Source organism: Aythya ferina, assembly GCF_964211825.1.
Source record: "Aythya ferina genome assembly, chromosome: 13".
Classification (NCBI taxonomy): Eukaryota; Metazoa; Chordata; class Aves; order Anseriformes; family Anatidae; genus Aythya; species Aythya ferina.
Genome location: NC_140311.1, coordinates 11,413,525 through 11,426,235, shown reverse-complemented (window position 1 = coordinate 11,426,235; position 12,711 = coordinate 11,413,525). Strand labels below are relative to the sequence as shown.

At 36.9% G+C, this 12,711-nt stretch overlaps 1 protein-coding gene across 14 annotated transcripts in view; it reads left to right on the top strand.

Moving 5' to 3' along the window:
* SLITRK4 (SLIT and NTRK like family member 4) overlaps positions 1–12,711 on the top strand; it is a 268,817-nt gene that overhangs the window by 148,122 nt on the left and 107,984 nt on the right. For 5 of the 14 annotated variants that reach the window (XM_084535154.1, XM_084535157.1, XM_084535155.1 and 2 more), the window contains one exon: positions 845–974. The exons of the other annotated variants lie outside the window; for them this stretch is intronic. The gene's annotated coding sequence lies outside the window, so the exon portion shown is untranslated. The remainder of the gene's footprint in view (positions 1–844; positions 975–12,711) is intronic. 14 annotated transcript variants of the gene reach the window in all.

Genomic DNA, 12,711 nt, shown 5'->3' with positions numbered 1-12,711 from the left:
TCTTGAAGAGTTTGCTGCAAGTTCCAGAGAGAAAAACATTGCAAGCATTTCTGAAAATACTTTTTATTATCAAAGAAAATGGGAATAAGAAATCTGGAGAGAGACACTTAACTCAATATTAAAAAAAAAAAAAAAAAAAAAAAAAGTTTACATTATAGTGCTTAGGAGATAGATAATACATTCATGGTGTTGTAAACTTTCAAAAAATCCTCAATGTAGTAACAGTTTGTAGTCACAGATATTTATTTAGAACACAATGCTGAACATTTTTACAAGTAACAAGCAAATGCTCCGTGAATCTATCAAATGTCTTCAGCCATTATAATGTTACAAGACTTTCTAACAATTGATTAGGAAGTAATGTAATGAAGCGCTTTGAAGAATTCATTTTATTTTTTCTTTTGTTACTAGTAACATTTTTTCAGTTAATATGTTGAAATGGCAGATGTGTATTATCCTCTTCGTTTTTTTGTTTGTAAAAAGTAAGATTGATTATTCTAAAATACATCATATTAGTGAGTGTTTTAGCATTTGACAATTTGACAATTGGATTTTGATAAATGATATCAAACAGGAAGAGGCTGTTCCTGCACTGTAAAATTGAAATCTGAGCTATCAGTTTCCACTACAGTAATGCAGATTAAACTTTCTGCTATTTAACTGATATTTATTTCTTAACTGTGACAATGGTATTTGAAATTAATAATAATTAAAAAACAAAAAACAAAACAAAACAAAACAAACCTCTGGAGAGGAACACTAAGTATTTTTGCCGTGTCTCCTCTACTCTGCGGAAGAACCTAATTTTATTTCTTTTCCCCTTCTCTCTTCCCGTCTGCTGTAGGGTTCTAGAGGTTCATGGGCCTCCTGTTGTCTTCTCCCTTTGAACCCACTCTGAAACTTAGTTCTTTCTCTCAGTGAGAGCCAGGCAGGTGTCAGCATTGCTTCTGAAGAGAAAAGAGAACAGAGGAAAGGTATGTTTTTAGTTTATCTGAACTAAACCTACAACTTTTTTGAATAGCTGTTTACTACAGAAATTGTACCTATTCTATCCTTATGTCAGACATTTGTATACCACTTTATGAAAATAAAATTACATACCGCTTTATTTACACTGAAAATAGTTTATCACAACGGTTCCATGATACAAGGAAAATTATCTCCATTTTACATCTAGGGAAACTGAGTGACAGATATCACTGTATTTTTGGCATGGCCTGAGAATCAATTGCAAGTAAAAGTTAGTGACCGTTCTTCTGTCCAACGATATATTTATTTCATTGCTGTTAATTATTTAAGCATTTAGGTCATTTTAGATACTGAAGTCAATGTCAACCTTCCTGCTGATGGGCTTGTTACCTTGTATTAGAAGAGAAATATCTTGTGAAGGAAAGAGAAAAATCATAGGATTTATGCTGCTGCAAATGTTGACAACTCATGGACTTTTTTTTTTTTTCTTAATAAAATACAGCACTCTAGGAATGCTGGACCACTAACAATTATGACTATTAAGCCCTCTAAATCTATGGTTTTATACTGCATGTCTTGAGTGGTTCTGGGTTACTTTTACAGAGAAGGGCAATATGATCTGCAGTTTGTTCCATCAGCACTGTGCAGTGTAGCACATGCAGTCCTACTAGTATGATATGGGAATATATTAAAACATTCCTGTTGATCAGGAGTAGAATCTAAAATGGGTAACTGGCTTTACAGGAGACACTGAGTTTTGTGCAGTTGCTAACCCAAAAGTATTTAAAAGATCAGACTATGGCAAGCAAATGGAAAAAGAGATACAGGAAAGTGAGGAATAATTTCAGGAATGATGTTATAAAAAGCAAGAAGCAAAGGAGAGAAGATGAATTTTAAAAAAAAAAAAGAATTTTTTGAAATGCATGGATCAGAACAGAAAATTAAGGTCATGGGCTAAGTGTACAGTCTTTAAAATATAGAAAGAAATCTTTAACAGATTCTGGAATGAAGAGTCTGCCAAACCTGTCAGAGTCATTCCACAAAGGCATGTGTACATTACATTAAAACTGCTATAAGAGGCATTTTAAGCTTGCTTATGCATGGATGGACATCTTGTTCTTCTCTTTCAGAGACATATGCCACTAAGAAGAGACAGAAATTAAAAGAATTATTTTATAATAAAAACAGTCTCTACAAAGCTCATCTTAAAGGTCAACAAATGGAACACTTACAATGCAGAAAGTGCATGTTTTATTTCAGCAATTCATGAGAATAACAATTGATATTATAGCTTAATGTCAGTTTAAACTTCTAAATGCCTACCCCCATGTTTTTATACACTAATTCCAGCTAAAAAGAATATAGTAATTGGAAGATGATGACAAATTAACTAAATGCCTAAGAAAGCAGTAACTCTTTCTCTAAAGGCTTAGACCTAGCACCCAGATCAACAATCATGGAGAGGAAGGGTACACACAGGAATCCTTTGGTTTAGTTCAAACACCTGGGGACCAATCCCAGACACTCAGCACAGTCCTGTGGAGAGGCACCAAAGGAAGCCCACCAGTGTAGCCACAGTAATCAAGTGTTCTGTGGGGTGTAATTAGTTAAGTTGGGTAATCACCCACACAGAGCCTGTCCTGCCATCAAGTGTTGTGTGCACAGAGCATCTCAGCTGGAAGCAACCAGTCTGTTCCTGCTCAGAGTATCACTGTATGCCTAGATGTCCTGAAAATATCCATTTGTCCTCAGAAACTCCCATTTTCTACATTTCTTTCTAAACCATACAAATTCACTATATTGTTTATTGTATTTGTTTTGCATTGTATTGTATTGAAGCGTTCTCTTTGCTAGTGTGGAAGAATATTAGGTATAGCTTTCAAGCATCTCTTAGGTTGCCATCATGTTTTTTGTTGTTTTTTTTTTTTGTTTGTTTGTTTGTTTTTGTTTGTTTTGTTTGTTTGTTTGTTTCCTTTCTCAGTTTGTCAGAGAAGTATATGTAATTTGCAGACTTTGAAATAGCAGTTATGATGTATGCCTTGGAACTGACATATCAAATCTTCTCATTCACACTTTGGCTTGTGAATTCATGGCATGGACTGTGAAATCTTGTTCATTTAAAAAAACACTGTAAATAGCATAGTAAACACGCAGAACGTGGAGACAGATCCTTTTATTTCCTGTCTTGCTCTAGTGTCAGTGAGATGTGCTTCCAGCCATTGTTAGTGGGCTTGATGCTCCATAAACAGCACGGAGACCTGCACATAGAAGTTAAAACTTGATGTTTATGGTAGTAGGCAATACAGGAATAGAAATAAGCAGTTAGTACAGGGAATTTGAAAGGGTTATAAAGAGACGGGGGAACTTGCAGCTGCCCCCAAATGTGAAAGTATGTGAGTCTTAGAAATAATAAACCAAGAGACTGATTGGAAGGGAAAGTGAGCATTTCAGTAGTAAATGTGAGTGCATTGCTTGTCAAAGACATGGAGAGTGAAGACAAGCCAGACAAGCAGTGTGTATTTAATGCAATAAAGGGGAGCTTGTAGAATTATCCAAAGCATGGCACCAGAGTCAAAGTGACCAGTTAGGAAAGCAGTCATCACAGTGAGTAGGATGTAATTGTAGTTTGTAAGGCTGAAATTGAGACAGAGGTAACAAGAAGCTGTTTGAAAGTTTGGATAGGAAAGACCATAGCTACTATGTAGAATGAAGCACAAAGATTGTAAGACAGCCTTTATTTGGGTCTCTAGAAAGAGAGTTGTACAAATAGTGAGAGGAGAAAAAAGCTCTAGTAGTAATATCTTCACCATGGTAAACCAAGACCTACAGCTAACACTCTGAAACAAGGTGCTTGCTTAGGAGGAAAACCTAGCTGATGAGCTGAGCCTGAAATCCGCATGAGATTTCATCAAGTTTGGTTGATAGGTTTTGTTTGTTTGTGTTTGTTTTGTTTTGTTTTGTTTTTTAATGTGTTTAATCAACAAATTTCCATAAATTTTTAGAAAACTAATTTCCATAAAATTTTAGAAACCATAGAAAACTATGGTTTCACAATGTGAGCATTTGAGTTTGAATTTCAGCCACTTCTACAGGAACAGAATGCATGACAAGCATCTTTTGCCAGGACACTGGGCTCTATAGAGACAGGCCAAAATAGTGTTTTGGACAAAAGAAAAGTTATGAGTATCCTGATTTACTGCAGCTTTGGAAGTAATTCATAAATCCTAGTGGGAAATGAAAGTCACGATATCTCTGAAATATTTATTGGTCTTTTTTCTTATTCTTTCTTCTTTAATTATACTGAGGTAGTAAACAACTTTACTCACAATTAAGCAGATTAACTAGTATTTCAAATTTAATTCTCCATTCCTTCACTCTTGCAGATTTCAGCTAATGGTATGTGTTCATATGCGTGCCTGAAGTTAATCATTGTAACTCTCATTAGTTTTAATAGGGGCCATGTGAATAATTTTTCATGTAACATGTTGAAATCTAACTTTCTTATTAATCTTAGAGAGAGTTATGGGGCTAATTGCTGGCAATCATGCAGGAGATGAATCCCAATATGCTGTTTGTGAGTGGGTTCTTTTGATTTCCCAGACATGTACCAGTATTTCCCTTGGCAGTAACCAAAATAATTTCTAATATAGGTGGTAGCTGTGGCAACTGTTTCAAAATATTTAAACACTTTATAGTGTGTAAGTTACTGCTGGATTGATGTTGCAGTGATTTACATATCCTTTAATGAAAAGTCAGGTTTCCAGCATTAATATGTAAAGTGTGTAAAAGAGTTCAGGCACTTTCCGATGAGGTTTCCTTTCTATGATCTTTGCTCACACCAGTGGTCATCTACTAGGAAAATTAATTAAGAAGGGGCAACCTGTCTATGATTTCAATATGCCATTTCGATTCTTAAGAAGACTAGAATAGGACTGCGATAACCTCTGGGGCTGCTTTATCTGGGGTAGCAGGAAACAACTGATAAAATAATTCAGAATTTTTTTTTAACCTTGATATTCTACCATTCTACTGTGTGATTGATACTGTTAGCAGAGATCTGGGAGCTGAACTTTGCCCCTGCCTTCATGCTAGCACTGTCTGGGGTGACTCAGCTTCATGGCACAGAAGCTTGAATGTCAGAAAGCACTACAGGACTGATGGGCAGCAGATGGTTATCTGGGGCAACACTCTCCACGGGCTCAGCAGTTGCAGGGAGTGACCTGCTGCCTTTGAGTAGGGTTGGAAGTATGTTTCACAAGAGATATGATGGTGATTAAAGGAGGATGTAGATGATACAGCATCAAAAAAAAATTCTTGCTGGATTTATTGCCTCTGAGAATGGAAAGCAGAATCTCCAGAGTAGAAGAAAGGAAACTGAGGCAGGAGGTCATAGGAATTATATCTTAAAAAATCTTACTCTAACTACTCTTATGGACTTGTTGGACTTGTTTTCCCCTTTCTGTGAAGATGGCAACCGTTAATAAAAAAAGAAAAAAAAAAAAAAAAAAAAGATTCTTGTATCAGAGTTCTGTAATCATAACTTTTAAGGTATAGACTCATAAATGGTTGCTTATGTCTTCTCAGTAAGTGTTTATACCAATACAATGAAGGAAAAAGACCAATTACAGTTACAGTAGATGATGCAAGAGTAAACGTAGTCAGAGTGAATAACATTATAGGCAACATGCATGTATGCAATAAGTTTGGATGTCTTCTATAACTCTAATGGTGCTGATGATTAATAACTAAGCAAAAAGGTAATAAACCTGCAGGTACTGTTAAGTGTAAGACCAAGAGACTGTTAGGGTATTTCATTCTTCAGAAGAGGCACAAACTCACTGCATTAATGAGTTAGCAAATGAAGTCCAGTCTGCTTAAATACTAAAGTGAAAAATGGAGGCTTTGCAGTTGCACCAAGCAGAGTGGGCAGAAATAGAGACCATGTTGATAATCAACACCTTAAATTAACCTCAACCTTAGATGAGATCAAGCCATGTCCTGGAAAGAGATTTTGAAGACATTCAAGCATTAAACAAGTGAAGAGAAATACTCCCACAAAATAATTATAAAAAGCTGCCTTTGCAGGTTGCTAATGTCTTTCTAAATTAATTATTTTAAAAACCTGCCTTCTTGCTGATGTCCAGAGATTCCAATATGAAATACTAAGGCTAAATATTCATACAATACTGTTGATTTTCACCATACTTCACAAATATTGAAATTGATCCAAAGTCCACTGAAACAAGATTTGTTTTAACGTTATCTTTAATCAGGTGAATTTTTCTATTGGGCTAAGGTTCATCCTCAATTATTAAAGCAAAATGGGATTCAGACATCCTTCTGGAGTGCTTTTACTATTAAAGAAAAAAAAAAAAAAACCTTCAGAGAATTGGTACATATATGAAGATGCCATCTGTAATTTTGTAGTTTGTAGTCCTGTGTCTATTCTGCTTTATTCCTAACAAGGGTAGCTGTGTTTAGAGGTCTGAAGGGCTCGCTATTAAAAGACTGTTAAAGAGGGTTTTTTTGGAAACTAAGTGGAACTACGTAATATGCTATGGATCTGAAGTTCAAGAAAGGAGATATCAAGGGAGATAGAAGAATGTGTACGGAGTGAGTAAACTGTAGCAATGATAATCTGGGATGGAGTGAAAATGCTCTGTCTCAGGGGATTATGAATTCCGTGACATGCAAAATATGGTTGAGAATGTCTGTAAGAGCAAAGTAAAGGACTGGATTTTATTTTTTTTTTTTTAGATGATTTGTATTGTAGGAATGTAAGTATCTGCATCTGCAGTCTTTATCATCTGAAATCCCTGAAGGTCCCTCTTGAAATTTTCTGATGTATATTCCTATAATTCATAGTCTATTCTACAGATTAGCTCTGAAAGGTTTTCAACATTCTGATATATTTAGAAACACTTGTAAGATGCATTTTAAGTAGTGCCTCTTCAACTTCAGCTTGGATAAATAAATATAACTAGAAAACGCAATATATAAAAGGAACTATTCTAACTTTAAAAATATTTCGTAATAGATATATAATAGTTTTGTTGTTTTTGTTGTTGTTGCTTTTAATTGGATGTTACATATTTTATACATTTTATACATTTTTTATCTTGTGTCATGAAAGCTTCTGTTCTCCCATCTGGTTTTCTTTACTCAGAGTTGCTCCTATAAATCCTTAATTCAGTATGTCGTTTGCACATATGCTTTACTCTAAGCATGTGACCATTCCCATTTGAGGGGAGATGAAATAGGGAAAAGATTATATACTTTAGCACTGTGCTGGATTGGGACCCCAACAATGCTTTCATAATAGTTGTTGTTTGTGGTTTTGTTGTTTCCTTGTTGTTTCCTTGGATTTTCTGCAATGTATTCTGTGGCTTCTAGAAGAAAATGATTTACATTTAATCTATAGCCTTATTCTCTTTGTACATAACATCTTGCTCTGAATACCTTATGACTGGTAATAGTTTTTGCTGAAGAGAAAATTTACTATCAGGGAAAACCATTTGTGTATGGGTTTGGTTTTTAGTTCTGTGTTCAGGAAAAGGGACTGCAAATGTGCTTTTTGCAGCTGCGAATATTTGTTTGTGTAAAGCCCATTAACAGAAAACAAAATAAATTACATAACCCACTTTTTTTTAATATCAGATCATCTCACAGTAAACTCACTTTTGCAGTTGATTACACTAAGTGTGCATAGGTAAAAATATTGAAGCTAATCCAAGGGAAAGTGTATAACACAATAGTACTTGTCCAAGCAAATGCCTAATCTTAGGTACTAATTATATATTTATATACCAGTTTTAATTCATTCTCCTCCTACCAGTTGTGTAGAAAATAAATGATTTCCTGTTTAGCTTTACTTAAATTGAACATAAGAGGTGGAAAAATAATTGTGAAGTTATTAAATGTTTTTGCAAATCGAAAGCTATCTTTAGGATGCTTTCCCAGTGGGAGACAACTGGAGAAGAACTATTAGAAAAGTGTTTTACTTCTAGTAAATCAAAGTGACTCATTTAGGACTGAGATTACTCCAAGTTTACATCACCAAAAACCTCCCTTACGTGTGACTCAAAGTAATCATGGTCAATTCATGTCTGGCCTGTTCTGAGTATTATTCGCTGAACTTAGTGAAGTAAATTGGTATCAAACCAGTTGGTTTGTGTTGGTTCTGATGTCAGTCCTTTAGCATTGAATATCATTTTCTGTATGATAAAAATGTTAGGGCAGCAAAGGGGTGATGGAATTACTGGAATGCATGTTTGTAATTCTACATGCTGATGTTCAATGAGAAAATCTTATTTTGCTCCCACTTGATGTTGCTGATTCTCTGGATAACTAAGTTTGGACTGGCTTAATTTCTTTGCCAAAATAATAGCTTCAAGGTAAAGTGAGACTATGAAAACACATCGCATGGAATACCTGTTATGATGGTACCCCAAGGGGAAGCAGCTTGAACTACCTGTTGATGAGTGGGGTCTTCGAAAACAAGAATAAGAAAGGAGCGCTGTGCTTGCCTAGGTCTGAAAAGTCACACTACTGAATCCTTTCATTCTTGACATTACAGCCACATAATTAGGTCTCTGATCTTCTCCACTGCTGCAGGTTCCTGGAGAAGAAAGTTATTTGCTCTAATAGGATCCTACTGCATGGGTAGAAAAAGGCAGTTTCATTAACTTGCATGTTTCCCTACAAAATTTCTGTCTATTTTGGAAATGATGGTGCTGTGATTCTGTTGTCTTGCAACTTTCAATGTTCATACTGAGAAGGAAAGAAACAGTCCTGTTCCACTACACAGATGTAATTTCCTCTAAACGTGTTCAAGCCAATAACTTGACTAAGACAGAGGGAGAAAATATGTTCAAATGTAAAGCAGAATTGCATTGCATATGTAATGAAGCTGCTGTGCAGAGAACTTTAATTCTTGTGCCTTCTAGAGACTGATATCTTGTGTTTGCAACAGGTTAATAATATTCAGAAGTGTATATAAATCTTAGCTATAAATAACTAAAATCCACATAGCATGATTTCTAGTTGAAAATGTATTCCCTTTTCCAGGTAGCAGAAAAATCTTATTAACCAGCATGGTTGTTTTTTTAATAGGTTACTGTATACTGACACACATACGCATGCATTTTTGTTACCTGGCTTTTTTAATAAATACTTTAAATGAGTATCTTGTAGAGTGGAAGAAGACATCAAGTCACTCAGCAAGTGTACATTCTAGGCATAAGCTAGATGGCTGTAAATCATCGTGAACTGAGCTCTGCAGCTTTCACCATGAATAGGTCCATGAACTGCAGTTTAGGTTTTGATACAATTTCAGCTACCACATTCCAGTTGGAATGAAGTGAAAACTAGGAGAATGAAACACATAAAACTGATAAAAATCTTCTCACAAAACCTTTTATCCAAGCAGACAAATTGGATTTTTCCACCTTAACGCTTGACAAAGTCACACACACACACACATACACAAAAGCAATTTTTCTGTTTTCATTTGAAAACCAATATGTTTTATTTAGATATATAACTTTAAATATGTCAATTTAAATTTTTAAAAACCATTTTTATTTACAAGGAATCATTTTATTATTATTATTATTTTTTTTTTTTTTGTGTGTCTGAAAGCTTTTCTACAGAAGGAGATCATTCTCTCCAACAGGTGTGCAGAGAAATCACCTGTAACCACTTGACTCAGCAGGAGGTCAGAGTAACTGGACGGATGTCCTTAAGAAGAAGAATATGGTGTATGTAGCTGCAGTATGCTTGCTGCTTGTTCAGAGAGGTGCAATCTCTTATTTTTTAGATTAGCCTCCTGCATCCCTGGCTACCATCCCATGTTGCTTTGTTTTTCTAAGTATGTTTTCTTAAGCGTTATGCTGGCTGAATTTAATGTAATTTGGAAATGCAGTGTGCTGTCAGGACCAAGCTCAGCTCTTCCCAGAGAGTGCAGAGTGCTAGCCTCCAGGTAGAGCTGGTTCAACACACAAAGTACCAGCATTTCTGTCCTCTCTGTATTACTAGTGCTTACAACTGCATGGGACAAATATTCCTATGCACCACACTTGGGAACAAAGCTGAACTTGAGTTGTGTATCAAAGATACTGCAGGAGGTGTCAAAAGGCACCTCCAGTCATCTCTTTACAGGCCAAAGCATTTGTCATTTCATAGGTTGCAATCAAAAAGTCTGTATGTGGTGGATAAACACAAAATATTTGCAGTCTTGAAAAAAAAAAATAAAAATGTATATTTAAAGTTGAACAATTTACATTAAAATTACAGACCTGGCAGTTTAGTGGTATTCCCAATTCTGCTAAATGTGGATATTTTATCCAAATATAGTCATTTTAAGCTCACTGTCAGGAAAACTGTTAGAATTATTTATATGTATTTTAATTATATTCATAGGGGGAAAAAAAAAAAAAAAAGTGTTATAAAAGTAATCAGACCTTGTTTAAATTGTCATTAGGATCTTCTGCCTGCCCTCTTTACCACACAGTGCAGGAAAGAAATGTCAGTTCTATTATTGCTGTATTCAAGTATCATCCTCACCTCTTATGGTGTTTATCATGTTCAATGACTTTACTCAAAACTGTTCCCAGGCTCTTGCTATTTTGAAAGAATCTAAATTTTCATTAAACCAAAGCCCTATGGCATTTTGATGGCAGAGAGACGCTGTAAGTGTGCACAGTGTACTTCCAAAGGTTTAAAAATAAAAGTCTAGTGGAAAGTCCAGCTCAAGTTCTCCTCAAGAAACTGGCTGCTCTTGGCTTGGACTGGCGCACGCTTCGTTGGGTTAGAAACTGGCTGGATAGCCGGGCCCAAAGAGTCATGGTGAATGAAGTCTAGTTGGAGGCCAGTCACTAGTGGCATCCCCCAGGGCTCGGTGCTGGGGCTGGTCCTCTTTAATATCTTCATCGATGATCTGGACGAGGGCATCGAGTGCACCCTCAGTAAGTTCGCAGATGACACCAAGTTAGGTGCGTGTGTCGATCTGCTTGAGGGTAGGAAAGCTCTGCAGGAGGATCTGGATAGGCTGCACCGATGGGCTGAGGTCAACTGCATGAAGTTCAACAAGGCCAAGTGCCGGGTCCTGCACCTGGGGCACAATAACCCCAAGCAGAGCTACAGGTTGGGAGATGAGTGGTTGGAGAGCTGCCAGGCAGAGAAGGACCTGGGAGTGATGGTTGATAGTCGGCTGAATATGAGCCAGCAGTGTGCTCAGGTGGCCAAGAAGGCCAACGGCATCCTGGCTTGTATCAGAAACAGTGTGGCCAGCAGGGCTAGGGAGGTGATCTGTACTCAGCTCTGGTGAGGCCGCACCTCGAGTACTGTGTTCAGTTTTGGGCCCCTTGCTACAAGAAGGACATCGAGGTGCTTGAGCGGGTGCAGAGAAGGGCGACGAAGCTGGTGAGGGGCCTGGAGAACAAGTCCTACGAGGAGCGGCTGAGGGAGCTGGGCTTGTTCAGCCTGGAGAAGAGGAGGCTCAGGGGCGACCTTATTGCTCTCTATAGGTACCTCAAGGGAGGCTGTAGTGAGGTGGGGGTTGGTCTGTTCTCCCATGTGCCTGGTGACAGGACGAGGGGGAATGGGCTTAAGTTGCGCCAGGGGAGTTTTAGGTTGGATGTTAGGAAGAACTTCTTTACCGAAAGGGTTGTTAGACACTGGAACAGGCTGCCCAGGGAAGTGGTGGAGTCACCATCCCTGGAAGTCTTCAAAAGACGCTTAGATGTAGAGCTTAGGGATATGGTTTAGTGGGGAATGTTAGCGTTAGGTCAGAGGTTGGACTCGATGATCTTGAGGTCTCTTCCAACCTAGAAATTCTGTGATTCTGTGATTCTGTGAAAGCAAACGTCCTGATTTTGTGAGTACCGGACTGACAAGTTTTTGAACAGTTAGCAATTTTTCAGAAGTTAGCAATCCTATATAGACTTAAGATACTGCTGTGAGTACTGGCATATAAGAATCTTGCAATTTCACAGCTGGAGACTTGAGTAGACTCTAAATGAAACACTTCACAATTAGATGATCCTTCAAGCACCCTTCCTCAGCTTACTGACTTTTAGATTTTCACTGTGAAGCAAAATCCTGCATTTTTCTTGAGAAAGAAATAAAGATGAGGGGGAGGAGAGAAAAATTAAGATTCAGTCATGACAAGAAATTTAGATAAGTAAATGGGCAGCCTCTTTCTCTTTCCTCATCTTAGTACAAATGCTATTTAATAAGGTACCTACAACATTCAATTAGGACCAATCTATGCAAGATGCTCCAAGCGTTTATATGAGTTCACACTCATCTAAAGTATTAGAGATGTAATTACCAGCCGGGTGCTACAAAATTACATTGAACGATACATTTATCTCACAAACATTCAGAAATGCATCAAGAAAATGTTCCCATCTGCTGTATGATCAGGCTAATTTTTCTTCATACCAGCCTACCCATTAAAACAATCACTTTATATAAGAAAAAGACATTCCTATCTGTTGCCTTTTTTAATTTGCAGCACACATACTCTAGAGTTTGAGTGATGGTCAATGAGTTACAAGTAAGCATTGCTCTGCTATTCTTGGAATTCACATTTGAACTATTTAGTTGCTTCATGGATTTTTAGTGAGGTTGATTTATGCAACATTGGTAATTGAATAGGAAATAGCAGTACCCGGCAGCTTTGGGAAATTTGGGACATCTAATATGTAGTTGATATGATAAGAAAGTTAGATGATTATT